Source organism: Aquila chrysaetos, chromosome 1, assembly GCF_900496995.4.
Source record: "Aquila chrysaetos chrysaetos chromosome 1, bAquChr1.4, whole genome shotgun sequence".
NCBI classification, from domain to species: domain Eukaryota; kingdom Metazoa; phylum Chordata; class Aves; order Accipitriformes; family Accipitridae; genus Aquila; species Aquila chrysaetos.
The window spans coordinates 55,706,579-55,724,801 of record NC_044004.1 but is presented as its reverse complement, the minus strand read 5'-3'; positions in this window follow the sequence as shown (position 1 = coordinate 55,724,801).

The following is an 18,223-nucleotide window of genomic DNA, read 5'->3' as shown; positions in this document are numbered from 1 at the left end:
TTTAATCTGCACATCCCAGAAGTTCATATTCTGAAGCGTTTCACGTACGTTCGTTTTTCTCTTGCAACGGATGCCCCTCACCTTTTCCGTGTCCGCCCAAGTACTCGGTGAGGAAACCCTCTGGAGGTTTCTGGATCAGGGCGAAATCTGTATTTGTTCTGTAGTGTCCGACACCGCACCCACCCAGCCCGGAGAGTGCCGTGGGTTCGTAGCTTGCCCCTCGGAGCGCAGCTCTGCGGGCGCGGCAGTGCCGCTGGGGAGGGCTCGCCCCGGGAGCGGGACGCTGCCGGCCCACCCGGGGCCTGCCTCGCCCCGGCACCTGGCACCCTGACCGAGCGGTTTCTGGGGCGACCGTCATCCCGCTCCGGGCTGACTTGGAAGAGGCCGTACTGTCTCTCGGAAAGAGTCAGAGGAACGCAACGTAAAAGCTTGCTGAAAAGGTACTACCAAACAGGGAATGAAGATGTGTCGGAGGACTGAGCTCTGTGGATGAGAAATTTCTGAGCGTTGTCCGGTGCCCATCCTTCCAAACGTTTCAACAACGATTTGCTGCATACTAGAGGTTATTTGTATTCCCCAATACTTCACGGGCAGTAGTTATTACAGGTCCGGCAAATTCTTTGCTAAACTTCTTTGACAAAAAGACAGGGCTCTGGTGTAAAAAAAGAAATAAGTGGCAGAATGCTCTCTTCCAGTCACACACACTGAAGTTTTCACCAGGTATCCAGTACTGAAAATAAGTTGTTTCCAGAAAACTGATATTTAAAGAGGCCAGAACAGCTACTTATTTCCTCACAAGCAGTCATACGAACAGCACGCTCAGTGTGGAGCTGAGAGTCAGTTGGAACAGGCTCATTAAAAGCCTGCTGCTCCTGCTGCTCTTGGGGAATCAGTTTTGGAAGAGCTTTTTTAGCCTCCTGAATGGGAAAAGCTTCACAGAGTTTCCATATGTCACATCAGACTGTCCTGCTGTTTGAGCTTCTAATTGTGCTTTCCCTGGCAGCAAGGTGCTCTGCTCCTGTACTTGGGCTGTTTATCTTGGCAGCCAAACATTCAGTTGTAGATACAGATTTCGCAAATAAGCTGGGGTTTTTTTCCTTATGAGGAAAAAAATAGGGTTTTTAATTAGGGAAAAAAAAATTTTTTACTCTTTCTGAGTTTGCCCTTTCCTCTATTGCTCAGCGAAATCTTGTGATCTGATACTGTCTTTGGTAACCTGAGCCTGAAATCCACAACCTTTGGTTAAATAGGTGCTTTTGACGTCTCCACGGTTTGCTTGTATTTGCTGGATAGATTTATTTATTATTGTTGTCCTGTTCTGAAAGCTGCTTTGTTTGTTTTCAGCAGTGCTGAACCCATGAAAGAGGCAGAAAAGCGGTTATCAAAATTTCTGGGTTACAGACGAAAAAGCAGAGAAAGAAAAATTAAGTAAATTCCAAACAATGAAAAGCCACAACTAAATTTTAGTGAATTCTAATTACATGACAAATCATCTTAAAAGTTCAGCATTGTGGGCTCAAAGGTGGTTTCCAGCCCTTGTGTACCCCACCATGTTTTGTGCACCCCTGTGTTGCGGTAGCAGAGGGTTCCCATCTGGGAGCAGATGCTTCCTCTTACACTGCACCTGAGAGTGCAACATTTCCTCTTTGTTGGCAGGAAAAAAAAAAAAGCAGAAATTTTACTTTCATGCAGCACAGATCAGCCTTCCCTTTAATGAAGTCCACTTGATTTGGGGTTTTTAACATACGTGAGCCACAGGACAGACAGGCTACAGATTGCCAGCTTGCATTTCCCAAAAGCCGACATACTTCAGTGTGAGGGTTTTAGTCCCTTTCCCAAGCACGAGCATCCCCATCGCAGGACTTGGTTTCGTGTCCAGTTTGAGCACTGCGCGGAGCAGACCTGTAGATAGCAGCAGTGCTCTAGTGCCTGCTGCTCTGCCTGGAGCGCTGCTGAGCACAAAGCACCCCCGAAAGAAACAGCAGAATAAGGTGCCTTTTTGAAAATCAGTGGATAGTTTGGTTTTCTTCTCATCTCCTCACATCTGTCAGTCATCATATACCAAAGTGTGATTTAATTAAAAAAAAAAAAAAAAAGTCTTGAAGTCTTTCTTGAATAACTGCCCCATCTCATGAAAAAAACCTGAAAAAAATGCCCAAAACCAACCAAACACCAAAGCTTATTGTTTTAACTTCAGGTCATGAATAAACAGAAGGAAAACTATGGCCATCAAAATGGGGAGGGCAAGGCCAATAATGATCGATATATATGTAATTATCCCTTGTCTTCTGTGTCATGCTATGTTATTACAGAATGCCCTAATTACCAGCAGACTTTAAACTTCAATAAATGCTTTACGTTGCAGCTGCCAGGTCTCTCAGACTAGCACGTGCCTTCTTTTAGGACAGTGCATTTGGAGGTGATGTGCCTGTGTTTGGGCAGAAATTGTGGGATCGCTAGGCGAGGTTATATCACGTGTCCTGCAAGAGGTCAGGTTCCAGGATCACAATGGCTTTCCCAGGTTTTCAAGTTTTTACAGAGCAATTGCTTAAAACTATTTGAAAGTTTTAATTTTTTTCAGATAGGTGTAATTTTGTACTTGAGTTTTGAGATATATTAATGCAATAAAGGACAATTTGGCTTAGATAGCTGTGTGACTAATAAAGCTGGTAAAGAGACATGATTGCTGCAAAAGTGTAATTAAATAACTCCGGTTACTTGACAGAACTTGGCAGGAAAGAATTGAAACTTTAATTTTTTTCCTTTTACCGTTTCACCTCACCTTCTAATAATCTGAATAGATTATAGATAGCTGTGAACCACCCAAACAAACTCTAAAGGGTGTGGTTTCATCCAAATGGAACCGAAAGGAATGGAAATATCACAAAGCCATCGTTGACACTATTGGGATGAGGGCCAGGTTGTGACGGAGCTGTAGCTCATTGCGGGTTTGGAGCTCCTGGATGGGGTTTGTCACTGCACTGAGCAGGAGCAGGTGTGCTGTGATGGAGAGCCCTCGGCAGCTCCTACAGCTTCACTCTGCGATCAGCAGGAGAGGTCAGTCTATCCTAGAGCAGAGCGGTCACCTGCAGAGCGCAGGTTTCCTATACAACATGGACCTGCCAATTAATTTATTCCTTTTAAGGTAATTGCATCTGAAAATTTTGCAGGGTCCAAGACATCTAATCCCTATTACACTCGGGTATGATCCCATGGGATACTGTGAAACCCACTAAAGCAATTATATAAATCCTTCCACTGTGTTCACACATGGTATACATGCTAATATAATCTTCTGCAATTAACCTGATTCTTCCCTTCTGAATGTATTACAGATTGTCTTGGAGTGTTTATTGAAAACAATTTTTTTTGTTGGAAAAACACTTGACATACTGGATATCAGCATAGGGGTAAGTTTTCTTTGTGGATTTTGAGGTGCCCAAGGCATGTTTATTTAATGTGTTCCCAGTTTCCATGGTCAACGCATCTTGAAAACATGCCAGCTAACCCTAGGTTGTCTGCGATCTATTCAGATAGGAAACACAGAACAGAGGTGAGAAAAGGGATGTGAAACTACCCAGGTTCTTAGGGAAAAGCCAAAAGGAAAGGCTGTTCCTCCCCCATTTTCTCCTACAGTTTGGGCTGGCCAGTGCCTCTGCCTCTGAAGATCACAGTAGTTGTGTTGCTGTGAAGGCTCATTCCACAGACTTGGATTAGGACCACAAGATCACCTATGTACGGCAAGAGATGCAACAGCTATGTCCTCCCAAGCCTTTGTAGAGTTTCCTGCCAAGCTGGATGGGCATAGCCATGTCACGTGTGAATATGATTACGTGTGGGATCCCAGAGATATGTATTTAATAATTTAGCTTTTTAAGTCTCTTAACTCTGCCCTTGGTAAAAAAAACTAGCATTCCCCATACTCTTAAAGCTGTGACTTTTGAGACCAAATGTAGTCAGCATTTCTAACCACATAACACTTTCTCCTCTTGTTTGTTCAGCTCCAGGAAATTCAGCTACCCCTTTAGGGGTAAGTAAGGGAGGATTTTTTCCCAATTTGTGAACTTAAACAGGGACATGGAAATCAGTACAGGAAGTTTTGACGCTTGTAATTTTTTCTAGTCCTTGCTTGCTCTGTAGATAACCAAGAGCTGGAGCACATACATTTTGAGATGACAGTGGGAGATTAAATGCCTCTAGTTAGAACGGCTGTGTTATTGCATGTGGTTCGGTTTTCACAGATTTAATAATGTGGATGATGACGTGAAGATTACACGTTCCCAGTTTTAAGTTCTGCAAGAGGATCTTTCCCAATCCACTGTTTAATGCACACGTGTGCTTGAAGCCTTCAACATGCTTTTCAGGTCTCCTCAGACACAACCAAAGTCTCTTTAAAACTTGCCACCTTAGAGCAATGTCATTCTCTCTAAATATATGGGGTGTGTTGCAAATGTTTTCTGTCCAGCCAAACCCCGAGATAATCTCAAGAAATAAAGCCAAACATCTAGGAATTATCTTTAAATGAGAAAACGTGAGTTTCAGTGGCTGCTAGTGGCAGTACACATGGGGAGGTGAAGGAGAGCAGGTCTTGTTGCCAAAGGTCAGGGTGAGGGGCACGGATGGAGCCAGGCAGCTCTTCCTGTGGGCCATGCGGTGTCTTGAGCCAAGTGACCTGCTGGTGGTCAACTCTCTGTCCGAGAGGCATCATGCCTGGCTGGCAAGTCTGTGCACTGTGACCACCCGGTAATTAAAGATGTAGAGAGGAGGAGGCTCTCCAGACTCCCTCAAATCTGGGTCTGTGCTGTAGTGATCTGGGGTAGGGAGCAGCATCAGGGTTGGAGACCTGAACCTCCTCACACCTGGAGTCCCACCAGGGATTCCTTCTCTTCCCCCACTTGCTTGTGAAGCCAAACAATAGCTCTGTCCTGCAGCAGCACCCAGGGTCCCAGCTCCACATCTGTAATGAGTTACAGCTCCCGCCTGACCACAGGCTCGGGCTCAGATCACACTTGGGATTACAGTACCTATCTGACATGCTTAGAGACTGCTAGTGCATCCAGAGCATAACTGAACACGGATACCGGTGTCCAACAATATGCAACAAAATGGATGGAGATAAAGCATATGCTTTTAGGCTTAGGTAAAAGTGTCTTAAAATACAAAATAAAACTGTTTAAACTAGAAAGGAGGTTAGGAAAAAAATATGAGAATAGTTTTACTTGCTGTTTTGTGAAACTCGTGACCTTATTACAGCTCATTTATGTAAGTTTTCTTTTCTTTTCTTTTTCCTTTTCTTTTTTCTTTTCTTTTTCATTTTGAAATTTGCCACTTTGACATTTTGCAGCTTCAAAGTCTAGGTTCAAATAACATATGAAACGTATCCATGCACTATCAAAATTGATAGCCCTGTGTACTTTATGCAACTATTTATGGATACAGGGACAAACTTCATGAGTAACACTGAGAGCTGAGTAGAAAGGAGCTAGGGAAAAAAATTATTTTACCCAAATAAAATTATGTTACGTCAGTAGCTCCGAAAACATTTGAATGTTGCATCATTTTGCATTTTATGGCACCGCTGCTGCATAAGCAGGATACTGAGAATCTGGGTCAAAAAGGGGACGTAAATTACTTTCTGACGACAATGATTGCAATTGTAGTGCCTTTTCTGTTCTGGGGAAACGCGGGCTAATACGCTGCTCACATCTGTGTAATAGAAACCCAGAAGGCATCTTGCTGGAATTATGGATGCCAGGCATTTTCCAGAGCCTTGTCTAAAGCTCAGTTCATTGCCAGTTGCTAATTTAAAGATACATATGCCCTGTGGCAGGAAAATTTTTTCTAAAACAGATAAGAACCTAACCTTAGAAAGGGTGCAGGTGCTTTATAATTAATATTTCATGGACCCTTATCGGTTTAATTGATGTTCAATGCGCTGCGAATACCCGGTATTGATGGCTTCTTCTCTTACCAGCACATGGCATGAATGACCATTTGCAAGCCAGCAGCGGTTTCATCTTCCATTCCCTGTTGAGGCATTTCAGCGACTTTAAAAACCAATACTTTGTCACATTAACACCCAAGACCAGCCACCTATCGGGGTCCAGGTTATAAATAGAGATCCTCTCCAGAAGCCTAGTCTTACCTGAGACATCCCTCTGCGAGTGCTGCCAGGAGTGATCCTTGCATGCCCATTGCCGGGCGGTTGCAGTGGATCTCTCCTGCAACAGGAGGAGAGGTTGCGTACATTACTGTGCACAGCACGCTATCCCAGCTCAACGAGGCGAGAGCACGTGCTCTGTTGGTTTTGCTGAGTGGAAAGTCATGCTTGGGTCATCTTTGGAGGACTGTGTGAAAGGAGGACGGGGCAGGGGAGGCAGGCAACCATGCCATGTTCTCCTGCAGAGCCTTTGAAGGGCACCAGCCTTGTTCTGCTAGGACTGTCGCTTTTCTGCATTTAAGCTGCAGATATTGCCCATTTTTTTTTGCAAGGCGAGTGCATTCGGCCAAGTAGCACAGTAGGTGGTATTAAAAAACGCCGCATGACCGCGCCGCTTCCCCATAGCTATTTATTGTACCATGGACTACAACAGCTGCACTGGGCTTCCACGTGACATACATGTCTGGTCTGTGCCAACATATCATTCAGCCCGTCAAGTCCTCTTATTTATATTGCGACTTTCATAGCAGCTATCTCACCCCACTTCACATGTTATAATTAGACCTTGAAAACCAGTTCAGATAAACATAACTCAAATGTTAAAGATCTCCAAACTGATTGACATAAACAAGTAAGGTAGCAAGGGGCTGGGGAGTTTGGTTTTGATGTGTCCTTGCCAGCATGACTTTGGCATAGCGGACCGGCTCTGTTTTGAACGAAATACAGCTTTCATGTAGTGGTTTCACTTTGCAGCAAAAAAATGTTTTCCTCCTTGGCTAAACTGAAGACAATTAGCTTTGCAGGGAAGGAATATTGCGTGGTGTATTTGCAGAGTAGTGGTCGTCATCTTTGGTTACGTTACCTTACAGCATAGCAGGGTTCACTCATGTTTAGCTGTTGCAAAGCTGGTATAGCTCAGGCCTTGTCAACACTGTGGATGTGCTCCAAGTATAGCCACTGATCTAATTTCATTGCAGATAGGCAAAACTAATTAAAAGGCAGTTGTATCCCGCAATATAGGTGGCTGAAATATAAGCTGTAATTGAACAAAGAGAGAATTTGTGTATGACCGGAGAATAAACCAGTGAGGATTTTTCTGGTTGAAGAGGAAGGACTAAGGAAATTGAGATTTGAGACGCAGACCTGATGCTGTAAAGAAAATGGAGGAGACTCTTAGAAGCATGAGGGTTGTATTGTTATTACGGTCTGATCTGGTTTCAGGAAGTTAAGAATCTCCTCTTTGAACTCAGAAATTCATTTTGCACATGTAAATGAGTCTGCTTTATTTCCCAGTCCTGACAGACTCTAAGATGTAATACCTGGAATCAGAATTTGGTACCTCTTGTTGGCCACCTTTATTTCTTGGCATTTCTCCATTTTTTACATTTAGTGCATGACATGGGTTGGAGGGGGCATGGGTTATGTGTGGGCTCCCAGGAAATCCTAAGTTTGAGACAAGAGGTTCATGAGGTGCTAGGTCTCAACGTCATTATTTTTATGAACGTTAAAATTTAATGAACTTCCTCCTTGCTTTGAAAGCATTTGGCAGTCCAGGAGTCTGTTTGCCAGAGGTGGAATTAAAACAAAAACCTATGGTCTGTAATCTATTGAGAAGTGTAATCATGCATAAAGGCAAAAAAACCCCCACTTATCTCCAGGAAATTTTATATTATAGACAACAAATGTAGTTTAAATAACCCAGATCTTTGCAGCCTTAAAAAAATGTAGATAGTCACTTCAGCCAGTGCTGGTGAAAGTAAATGCGCTATACCCACAGAAAGCATTTTACTATCTGGTGTAGAAATTATATATTGCACATATATAAGTTACTACAAAAAGCATAAGAGCTTCATATACTAAGCAGAAGACTTCCCTGCCATATTTCTGTAGGGACCATAGGATCCTGCCCATGGGAATCATCCTCAGAGTCCCAAGAGCCAGACACAAGTCACACTTTAATATAAGCAACAAACATATGCAGAAGTGAAGAGGCTCACTCCAGAGCTGCAGGGGCTTGTAGCACTTCACCACATAAATGGTGCTCTTTTACTTGATAGACGCAGAAATGTGCCATTCGAGGGTTTCACAGGGTGTGCCGGTGTCAGACAGAGATCTGTGAGGTTTCATGCTTGTGGCATGGTTCAAAACTGCGCACAAAATCACATCAAATATTGGAGATATGTAGTCAGAAGTCCAGATGAGCTGTGCGGTTTAGTAAGGCCAAGCAACCTGTACCACAGCTGGGAGCAGAACCCAGGTGCTTTTACAAGTGAATCCCTTTCTGCATTCCTAATGAAAGTTTGCAAATCACTGGCTTCTGGGAAGGAAATTGTATGGTAATGAAAAGTATTAATGAGGTTGAAACTATTTTTAAAGTGCTAAAATCAAGCTCAGTTGTTTAGGAAATGTTGCTGAAATTCATAGTTGTTTTAGTGCAGGTTTAATAGCAGTCCTCAGGCTGACAGAAATAAATTGAAGCTCTGTAAATGAAAAGTCCATTAAACAAAACTACTCTGAATAAAAAACGCAGCATTGATGTAGAGATCTCAGAATAGAGCAAAATGTTTATCTGCTTCAGGTAGTAAGAATTATTTTGACTTCTGTATTGGTTGCAAGTCATGTCAGCGTGTTTCTGGCAGAGCTACAGACAAAGAATTTATAGCAATTTCAATCTGGTTGTAACAAAAAGTATAGCCCTGAGAAGCTGGACAGCATTTAATCTGTGGCATATTTTGCAAGTGATAAAAATCCATTTTAATAACCGATGCATGTTCATAATCACATTTGTCAAAGGAGAGCTGCACATCCAGCATAACTTGGAGATGTCTCACCAGCGCACAAATAGGGATCACACTCAGCATCTCCAGAAAAAAACCTGTGGAGTCAGATGCGGGGGTGGAGGTGGGGGCAGGTTAGTTGATGCCAAGAAGGAAAATGTCACTTTGATTCTTTGTCTGCTATCATGGTTACAAGAAATAACCTAGGCAGCAACAGCCCCTGTTAGCACTTTGAAAAACAAGCTTTTGCTTCTTTGGGATTCAAGGTGAAAACAGCTTTTGGGGGTTATAAGCGATAGGTTCTGCTCACATTTTTGTGCTGCTTCACGCTGTGGGGAGCTGGCTCGACTGGCTGCTCTGTGCTACCAGCACGTAGTTAAGTACTAAAAGCTTCTTTTAGGATCTGAAGTACAGGGAGTGTAAACTCTCCTCCTTGCAAATTAAACAGCCTGATGCCAGAAAACACCTTATTTCTCTGTCCTGCTCTTAAATTCCATTTTTCTTTAACATTAGAAATGTATAGAAATACAATACACTGAAGCAGAGCTGTCTCAGGGATGTCCAAGCACAAAAACATATGCCGCTGGTGAGTAACAGCAGCAGGGGAGGAAAGAGGAAATCTAATCCAGCAGGAGCTGGCACATTCCTGTTACAGGGGGTACCGTTAGGTCCTTCAGACAGATACAGGGCAGATCCTTGTCTACACAAGGAAAACTGCAAGGCAAATAAAGGCTGCATCAGATCTTTTGTGATCAAAACCCATGGCTTCAGGGAGCCCTTGTATTGCCAGGCTGATAAATAGATTTTTCTTATTACATTTTTTTTCCTTGCAAAGAAGTAGCATCCACAGCAAAGTTGCTGTGAAAATTGCCCTTGAAGCCTGCTGCAAAAATGGGGAGAAGATGACTAGGACTGAGATATTTTGAAAAGATATCCTGTACTTGCAGAATATTACTGAGCATGCACTGCAATCAAACCAAGGCAAAGCAAGCTGGTGCTGCGGCACCTTACTCAGAGAAGTGGGCTACGAAGGTATCTGTCAGAGAGCTCTTCCCAAAAGCTCTCCCGCTGTTTGTACACTGAGGAGCAAGGGCCTCACATAACGCTGGGCTTGATTTTGCCTGCCTTGGTGATCTTCTACAAAACAGCTTGGAGTGCCAAATCAGCAGGGAGAGAGGGTCCTTAGCCAGGCTGTTAAGTGAATCAAGCCAGGAGGCACAGCTTGAAAAATGCCGTTCACAGAAGTAGTATCTGCCCTTTTGAATGAGTGGCTGTGCAAAGACATGAGTAGTAATTTAGTGCTTTCTAGCAATACCTGAGTTGAATGTTTCTTTTGTAAGGGTAGAAATAGCCCAAATTAGTCAAATGGTGATAATTCTATAAACCATAGATAAGTTTTGCACTGTAAGTGCAGTCCCATGTGCTGCTCCATTGCCACTGCTGCAGGCGAAAAGGGGCTCTCAAATCTGATCTTAGCGTCCCAAATCCAATCTTACCCTCAAGAACAGTTCACTCCAGCCTTTCCAGCCATACAAGGGGCTCTGAACATGTGACAGAAAGTAGTTGCCAAGTGTTTGATCTGCGCGGTGGGTGCTGCTGAGAAGACCAGCTCCCTGCAGAGCGGTGGAGTCAGAAAAGAAAATGTTCTTGTGGGAATTGCAGCAAGTAGGTAGGCTGCTGCATCCATCACATTTCTTCAGAAAAAATGCAGTATCCTGAGTGGAAAAAATAGAACAAAGTGATAAAATACCCTGCCTTCTCTAGCAAGGAGGGGTACAGAAGTATTGCTAGACCAGATGGGAAGAAGGTCCCCTAAACCAGCTATGTGCTTGCAAAACCCTGTTGCAAATCCCGTTTGTATGAGGGATTCTTCCTTGCTTATATTTTATTTCAAAGGTTCCATTTAGGAATAGAGAATTGTAATATATTTATGAAGAAGAAAGAAGTCAACGTGCAAAGCTCATATTTCAAATTCTCACCGATTTCACTGCTGAAAGGTCCTGTTCAGTCAGTTGAAAATACTTGCCTTTAATGTGTGTTGGGAAGAAACTAAACATGTGACTGAGAGATGCACATTCAGGAGTTTTTCTTAAACAACCATTTCCATTTCCCTCACATTTAAACTGGAATATGTTTCAAGCTGCCATCTTAAAAGCCCTGTGACTGGATTTTGGGGTGAGAACATGAACGTCTCCTCTACAGTCACAGGCACAGTCACGGGCCTGCTGGGGCAAGACAGTTTCCCTTTGCACGGATTTCCCCATCTGTAAGACAGGGATGACAACTGCAATCTCATCTGCTGACTGCTGCAGGCTGGTGGGCATGAACCAAATCATCACTTTAGAAGAAATAGTTATGTGTTTACTATACTTTATGTAATAATGCAATGTGCTGTGGTCGGATACTCAGGTTAAGAACCTTGAGGGCTCAAGCAAAGCGTGAGAAACAGGCCGTTAAAGGGACAGAAAGAAAAGATAAATTGGTTCTTTTAAGCTTCCTGACCTCCACTCTGTGGCAACCCGCTGCTGAGGACAGCTGAAGGAGATGCACTGAATCAGCATGTCTCTCAGCTGCTTTGGCCACTCGCCCTCCTCGCCCACTCTTTGGGCTTCCCTGGCTATCGCTTGGTCTGTATTTATACCATGCTCCCCAGATACTGCAGTGGTTGCTGTGGTATAAATACTGCTAGACAGCTATAGATCACTCTTGTCACTGAGAGATCTGAATATGGTACGAATAGGATTTAGCAATGGGTTTCTGTGGTGGAAGGGAGGGTTTGGGGCTGCTTTCTGGCACTGTGACTTCTTCCATCGCTGAACTCCCACCTTGGGACTTTGTGCCTACATGTATGTTGAGGGAAGTTGGGATAAACTGGGGGAAAACCTCTTTTCTTAATGACAGCATCATTTTGAGCCATGCCATGGTAGACATGAACTGTAAGGCTTGCTGCTCCTATAGCATCTTTGCATTGCAGGAGAGCACGGGGCTCCATGGGCCTGCTAGTATAGCTATTTAGTTTTCGGGCCAAAAGCAGCTCCCCTCCAGGTGGTGCAGAGTGCAGGCTTGAGGCTGTCCTGCTTCATCCACCTCTGCTTTTGCAAGCGCACGCCTGGGGTTCAGCAGGGAAACCAGTCCCAGTCAGCCCAGGAGGGAGGTCACAGGCTGCTGGAGGCGCGATGCTGGTGGTGATGGGGCAGGGGGGTTAAGCAGAGGGTACCTGCTTTTAGCTGCATGGCCACTGGTTTTCACACTTGGCAGGTTCAGGGTCTGGAGACTTTAGTAGCACCGGAAAGTTTAGACAAGGAAGGTGCACGTTGCGTGTGTGCTGAGCTTCTCATCTTATTTTGTTTCTTTTTCCAGAAAAAAAAACCCAGCATCTTTTTCCATTATGATATATGTGTGGGACTTGGAATAGATTTTCAAAATGCTTGGGCTACTTTAGAAGTCTCTACATAGGAAAACATGTGTAAAACTTATAACAGAGTTAGAGGAGAAGAAATAATACAGGGTTCTGCTTTAAATCTCCAGAAGTGTCCCCAAGGGAGGCGAATATAAAACACTGGTTTTATTTTGGAGAAAAGTTTCAACATCAGAGCTGTCAAACAACAGAATTCAGGAGGTTGATTCTTCTTTTATCAGCTAGAAGTCTGACACTCTGCCCTCCAACATCACTAAATTTGGTTGGTTGGTTCTGTTAATTTAGTTGAGCAATTACACAGTTCAAGAAAGGAAGAGAGGCTATTTTTAGTGAAGCTAATTATTTGTTCAAAAAGCTAAAATTTCTCCTGATCCTTCAATTATGAAGCCAAATGCAAAACTGCAGGAGTAAGTCATCCATTTGGTTTTGCCCTGAGGCATCTGTGGGGGCAAGTTGGAGAATGGTATTTTAATTTCTGCTCTCTGAGCTCCTTTTGGGGGGGGTGTTAATCAGAAAGGCAAATACTGTATGCACAAATGAACGTACTTACTATTTTGTGAGTAATCCTGAATATAATTTTAATATAGTTATATGGAATAAAATAAGTCTAAACAGAGTGGACAGAGAGTAGAGGTAGCAGTGACAGTTTGTAATTTCTGTGAAGGGTATGAAAGAGTCCTGAAACTCTTTGAGGTGACACCTGAAGGCTCATCTACTAAGCGATTGCTCTGAACCCCCTCCTTTCCACTTGGGATAGCCTTGCAGGTGTCCAGATGAGCCATAAAGGTGGCCTGTCACCTAAATTTAAAGGCCAGATTTAAATTTCTGCAGCTGCGGTTAGCACATGATACCTGAAGCCAGAGGAATGGAAAAATGCAATTGTCCTTCTTGGCAGGGCTTTGTCTGACAGCTATAGAGTTGCCCAGTTTTTCTCATCACCTAGTCTGGATTTTTTTTGGTTTTATGTTTTAACAAGGGGAGAAACACAGATGGGATTTCACCTAGCAGTTGTGCTCTTTGTGCAGTTGTCAGATCGCAGCATCCTCGCCTCATCCCAGCGTCTTATGAGCAGGAAGAGAAAATAAAGGATGCGTACTGCAGACTGAACATACGTAACGTGGCTGATACTGTTCCTGACTTTGCATCCAGACCTCCGAGCTGCCTTGTTTTGGGCCATGGGAGGCAAGCAGAAAGAATGAGAGGTTCAGAGAGTCACATCCATGTCTTGGGGATTAGCCAGGGACTTCTGGTTTGCCTTTTTAATGAAGTGTGAGCCGCCCTGTTTGCTACTGGGGGAAACGCATTACTCTCTTGCTCTTGTGGATAAATTTTCTTAGAAGAAACTACCTGACAGGCATTTCAAGAGGGTGTCCAGGAAAGTGCAGGGAGTGGGTGCCAGCACGGGACTCTCCACATTGCTTCCTGATGGTCAGCAGGGCTCGCAGGAGCCTCTCTCTTCCCCTTGCTCCCCAGTAAAGGTTGCACGGGTTGGCATCTACAGCGAGAGCCCAGGAGTTTTTCCTCCCACAGCCCTGTGGAGTCGAGTTGGCTGAAGGGGCGCGTGTTTGGAGAGAAAGAGCAGGAGGAACTGGAATCAAAAAGACTTTTCAGCTTGGTCACAGTTTTGCAGCAGAATACATCTTTTGATTTTAAAAAAAGGTGGTAACATTTTTACCTCTTCTAGCTTCTAATTTTAGCTTTAAAAATCAGTCTTTTCCCTAGCTGAAAAACATGGAGACATTTTTTTCATATTGAAATATTTTCTTCCAAATGTCTTCCCACTGGTTCTGTTGCTTGCCCTGCAGGCGCACACTTTGTCAAGACCCTGCAAACATCTGCAGCCTCATTGGCTTGCAGGTGGTGCCACTACCTTAAAAACCAACTGCGTTTTGAACTGTTAGCAGAGTCCAGGCCTTTTGAAACCAAGAGTAAGGTGTTCTGCTTGGCTTGTGTGGAAACACAGCATGAAACAGCAAAACCAAAGCCCCTGAACATTCCTGTGGCACTAAGAAAGTGATAGTAGCATGAGAAGAAGTGAAGGAGTTGAGGGCAGAAAATGCTCTTCCAAACACATTCCTTTTTCCTACTTTTTAAACTTCTTAACCCCCTCTTTCACCTCTTCCACTTGAAGCAGTAGCGAAGGACAAAAATTGTTACGAAAAGAAAAATGCAGGCAATGGCATACTTTTTTTTTAAACTAAACATCAGAAAAGTATTTTGTTCCTCGTTACTTCACGTTACTTGTAAAATATATCTAATTCCGAAACTGTTGGGTAGAAAAAGTAAGTGCGATTTATTTGTGCTTTGAGATACCACTGGGGAAAAAAGCCTCTGAGATACCACATGGGGAAAGAGCCTTTAAGTCACTGAAGGTTTCTGAGGTGAGGGGTGGAAATGATATTCTGGAGATGTGTTCCATAATGCCAGGAGAGCAAAGATGGACGAGAGCAGCCCCAGGTACTGAAGCAATGCACCAGCTCGCTCCGGGGGCTCGGGTGCTGGAAGCAGGTTGTGAGCTGAGGGGGCACGTGAGGGCAAAGGAAGGCTCGGGTGTTTTCTTCCAGCATAGGACATGCACCGTCAAACTTGCGAGCAAATGGGCAGGAGCCAGAAAAGCTAGCAAAAGAGTAATTACAGGGTAGATAGGAACTAAAGGTACTGAAGAAGGAATGATGGAAGAAAGAAAAAACCTGGAGTGGAGAGGTGAGAGGCAGATAGCAAAAAAGAAAGCCCAGAGCCTAGCTGTAGTTGTGGCAGGTACTTTGTCCAGACTATATTTAAATAGCTTTCAGTATCTGTGGGTCATGGTATAAACAGCTGCTCCTCCTCAAGGCTAATGTCATGGAGGAGAAAAACAAAATGGGAATTTGTAAACACGTGTCAATCTGGGGTTTCTTAATGCAACCTATATGCTAAGAATATCAGATGGATTTGCTTCTGGTTTTGAGTAGGTATTAGTATTACCATTTCCAGAATGGCAGTAGGGAATATATATTTTCATTAGAATGAGAATAAATATCTTAATCTTAGACTTAATTAAAATGATATAGCTCTTTAATCTTAACACTAAGCATCTCTGGAGCAGTACACAATCTGTGGTAGAGAAACTAGGTCTCCACTGCAAATTCATAGCTTACAACATGATGTTGTATAACGAAGAAGTCCCCGCGTGGGTGTGTACGTGCACGCGTATCCGAGAGGAGGAAAACACCAGTAGGCAGGGGCCATGAGAAGCAGTTTGAGGTAGGTACGGGCATACTGGCCTGCCTGCAAGGTGCTGCCTGGGTGCTGGGCAGGTAGTAAGCTGGTGGATATCTGTGACATGAGAATTTGCTATTTTTAGAGTTTCCGTGTCCAAAATGGACTGTGCCTTTGAAAACACAGGGACTACACAAAGCTTTATTGCTTGCACGGTTGGGAAGCAGGACAGGGATTGGCATTAGCTTAACATGACGTGAAAAGAGTGCCCATCATTCTCCGTGTCATGCTGCAGAAGGGCCAGTCTGGGAGGAAAGGTCACTTTTAACAGACAGAAGTGACCCTCTTGTTTTTCTCAATAGCCGAAGCGTGAATGGCTTACCTCTGTTGTTTTATGGGCCGGAGCAAAAGGGTGAAGGATTTCAGAAAGGTGAGAGGGCCAGAGGTACTCAGGCTCTGTCGGAAGCGTGGTCTGGAGGCCACTGACAGCCATGGTGTGGGGGAGGCGGAGGGTGAACACAAGAGGTGTACAACGGCAGGGGACGAAGCAAGCTGGTGAGACCCTGCTCCGCGCTCGTTACCCCCAGCATCCACCCACGCTGGAGAATTTCATTGCGGGTGGGCATGATGATGCACACCAGCACCTCAGCCAAGGTCCTTGCCCTGCAAGGAGAAAGCGAGGCTCGGTGTTTGGAGGAACCAGCTCTCTCTGTGGGTCATTTCAACCCAATAGCTGCCAGGTCTGTGCGTCCTTCTTCCCAGATGCCACCGCTGCTGAGCTCCCCAAGGATGGGGCTCGTGTGATATTTAGAGAGCAGCATATTGCCTTTCCTCAGAGCTCGGTCTGGCAAGGCACAGGAGGTGATCTAGCAGAGGAATTTGAGCTTCCAAGGCCTATCTGCCCTGTGGGGGTATTTCTGTTTGGATGAACTGGCATACAGAAGGGTAATAGTAAGTGTTGGCATGTAAGTGTACATGTTAAAATGTCGTAGGAAAATTAAAGTTGGAAGGGGCCTCTGGAGATCATCTAGTCCAACCTCTGTCCATAAGGCAGTTGCCCACCATCTGTGCAGCTATCAAAGGCTCTTGTATGAGTTTTTCAAAACAGTTTTTGTCAGTGCAGTAAATGCATTGTAATTATCTCATTATGTAGCCATAAAAAGCAGGGAGGATGATAAAAATTGGGAGGAATGAGAAGACAATATGACATCAGAGCTCTTAACTCTTAGTCCCCAGCAACACTTGAGTTAAACCAGAACTTTGAATCCCTAATGTTACCCACTGTTATGTGCAGGTTTGCATCTAATCTTTTGATTAAGTATTCAAAATATGTTATGTATTCAAAATCAGTTTGGTAGTCAGAAAGTGTACTGCCTTAATGAGTTAAATAGTACATGTTCACACTGGATTTGCAGACGTTATTTTCCAAATAGTGAAGAGGATGTGGAAAAATGCTATTTTTTTTGTCAGAATAGTGAAAGCGTAATTGCAGAGCCTTGCACCGTGAATAATATTATTATTTTTGGAAAGGACTGAGGGTCAAACAGCTTTTTAAGACAGGAAATGTGAGACAACAGATAACCAGTACTGTCCATAGCATATGACACAAAAAGAACAAGAAAATATTATTAAGGAAGTCTGGCAGAAACTTCTTTCTTTTGACATAACCCTTCTCTGCTTGTATACACATACATTCACACATCCTTTACTAAGACTCATGTGTTTGCTGTGTAGTACAAGCTTCGTTGCTGATATAGGAAACGTTTGGGGGATTTTTTATGGTTTCTACTCCATTGTCCATCATGAATCCTGTTAATCTGACTGGGCTGCTGATACCTGAAGGACCATGTTGCCTTTGTGTGTAAAGCAGCAGGGCTGTGCGGGATCCAGGGGTGAATGAAGTGACGCAGTTTAATGCAGACATTAGTGCTGTGAGGAGCCAGAGCCCAGAGGCTGGAGCAGAAGAGGGCTCAGCATGGCATGGTGCTGAAAGCAGATTGCAAAACAAAGCCTCAGAAAAAATAACCTGAGCAACAACCAGACGTAATTCAGACGAGCCCAGTGCAGGCCTTTGTGTCCCTCCAGTGGCTAATCCACTACAGAGGTTAATGAGAGCTGCCTGCTTGCCCACCGTGCGACTACCCAGAACTGCCGCAGCGGGATCGAGCATCCATCCACCTAAATCCCTAATACAGCCCCTGCATTACATGATTTGCTAGCCCTGAGGCCAGCACATCAATTCCCTTCCCTTCTGCACACCGCTATTCACCCAACAGGAGAAATGTAAAAAAAAAAAAATTTAAAAAAATCACACTCTAGCAGGGGGCACAAAATACTCCCTGGGGAGCCGAAAGTGTGGGATAGAAATGTGCAGAGGAGGAGAGGGCTGCAAGCCCTGCTCTCCCGTATTCTCTCTTCCCTGCCCAACACCTCTATACCAATGAGTATTTTGCTCCCTGAGAAAGCAGGTAATTTGAGATGTAAATTAAACTTTGGATACCTAATAGCGCATCATAGCTCGCCATGTGGCCAGGAAAAATGTAGCCTTGGATTTGGGTAGCTAGCCATTTAAAAAAGCACTGTAGTAAGCTCTGTGATGGTATCAGCAGGTAGCTCTGATTTATGTGTGACATAACCAGTTGTGGTTTCTTCCCAGAGGGATATCTGCAT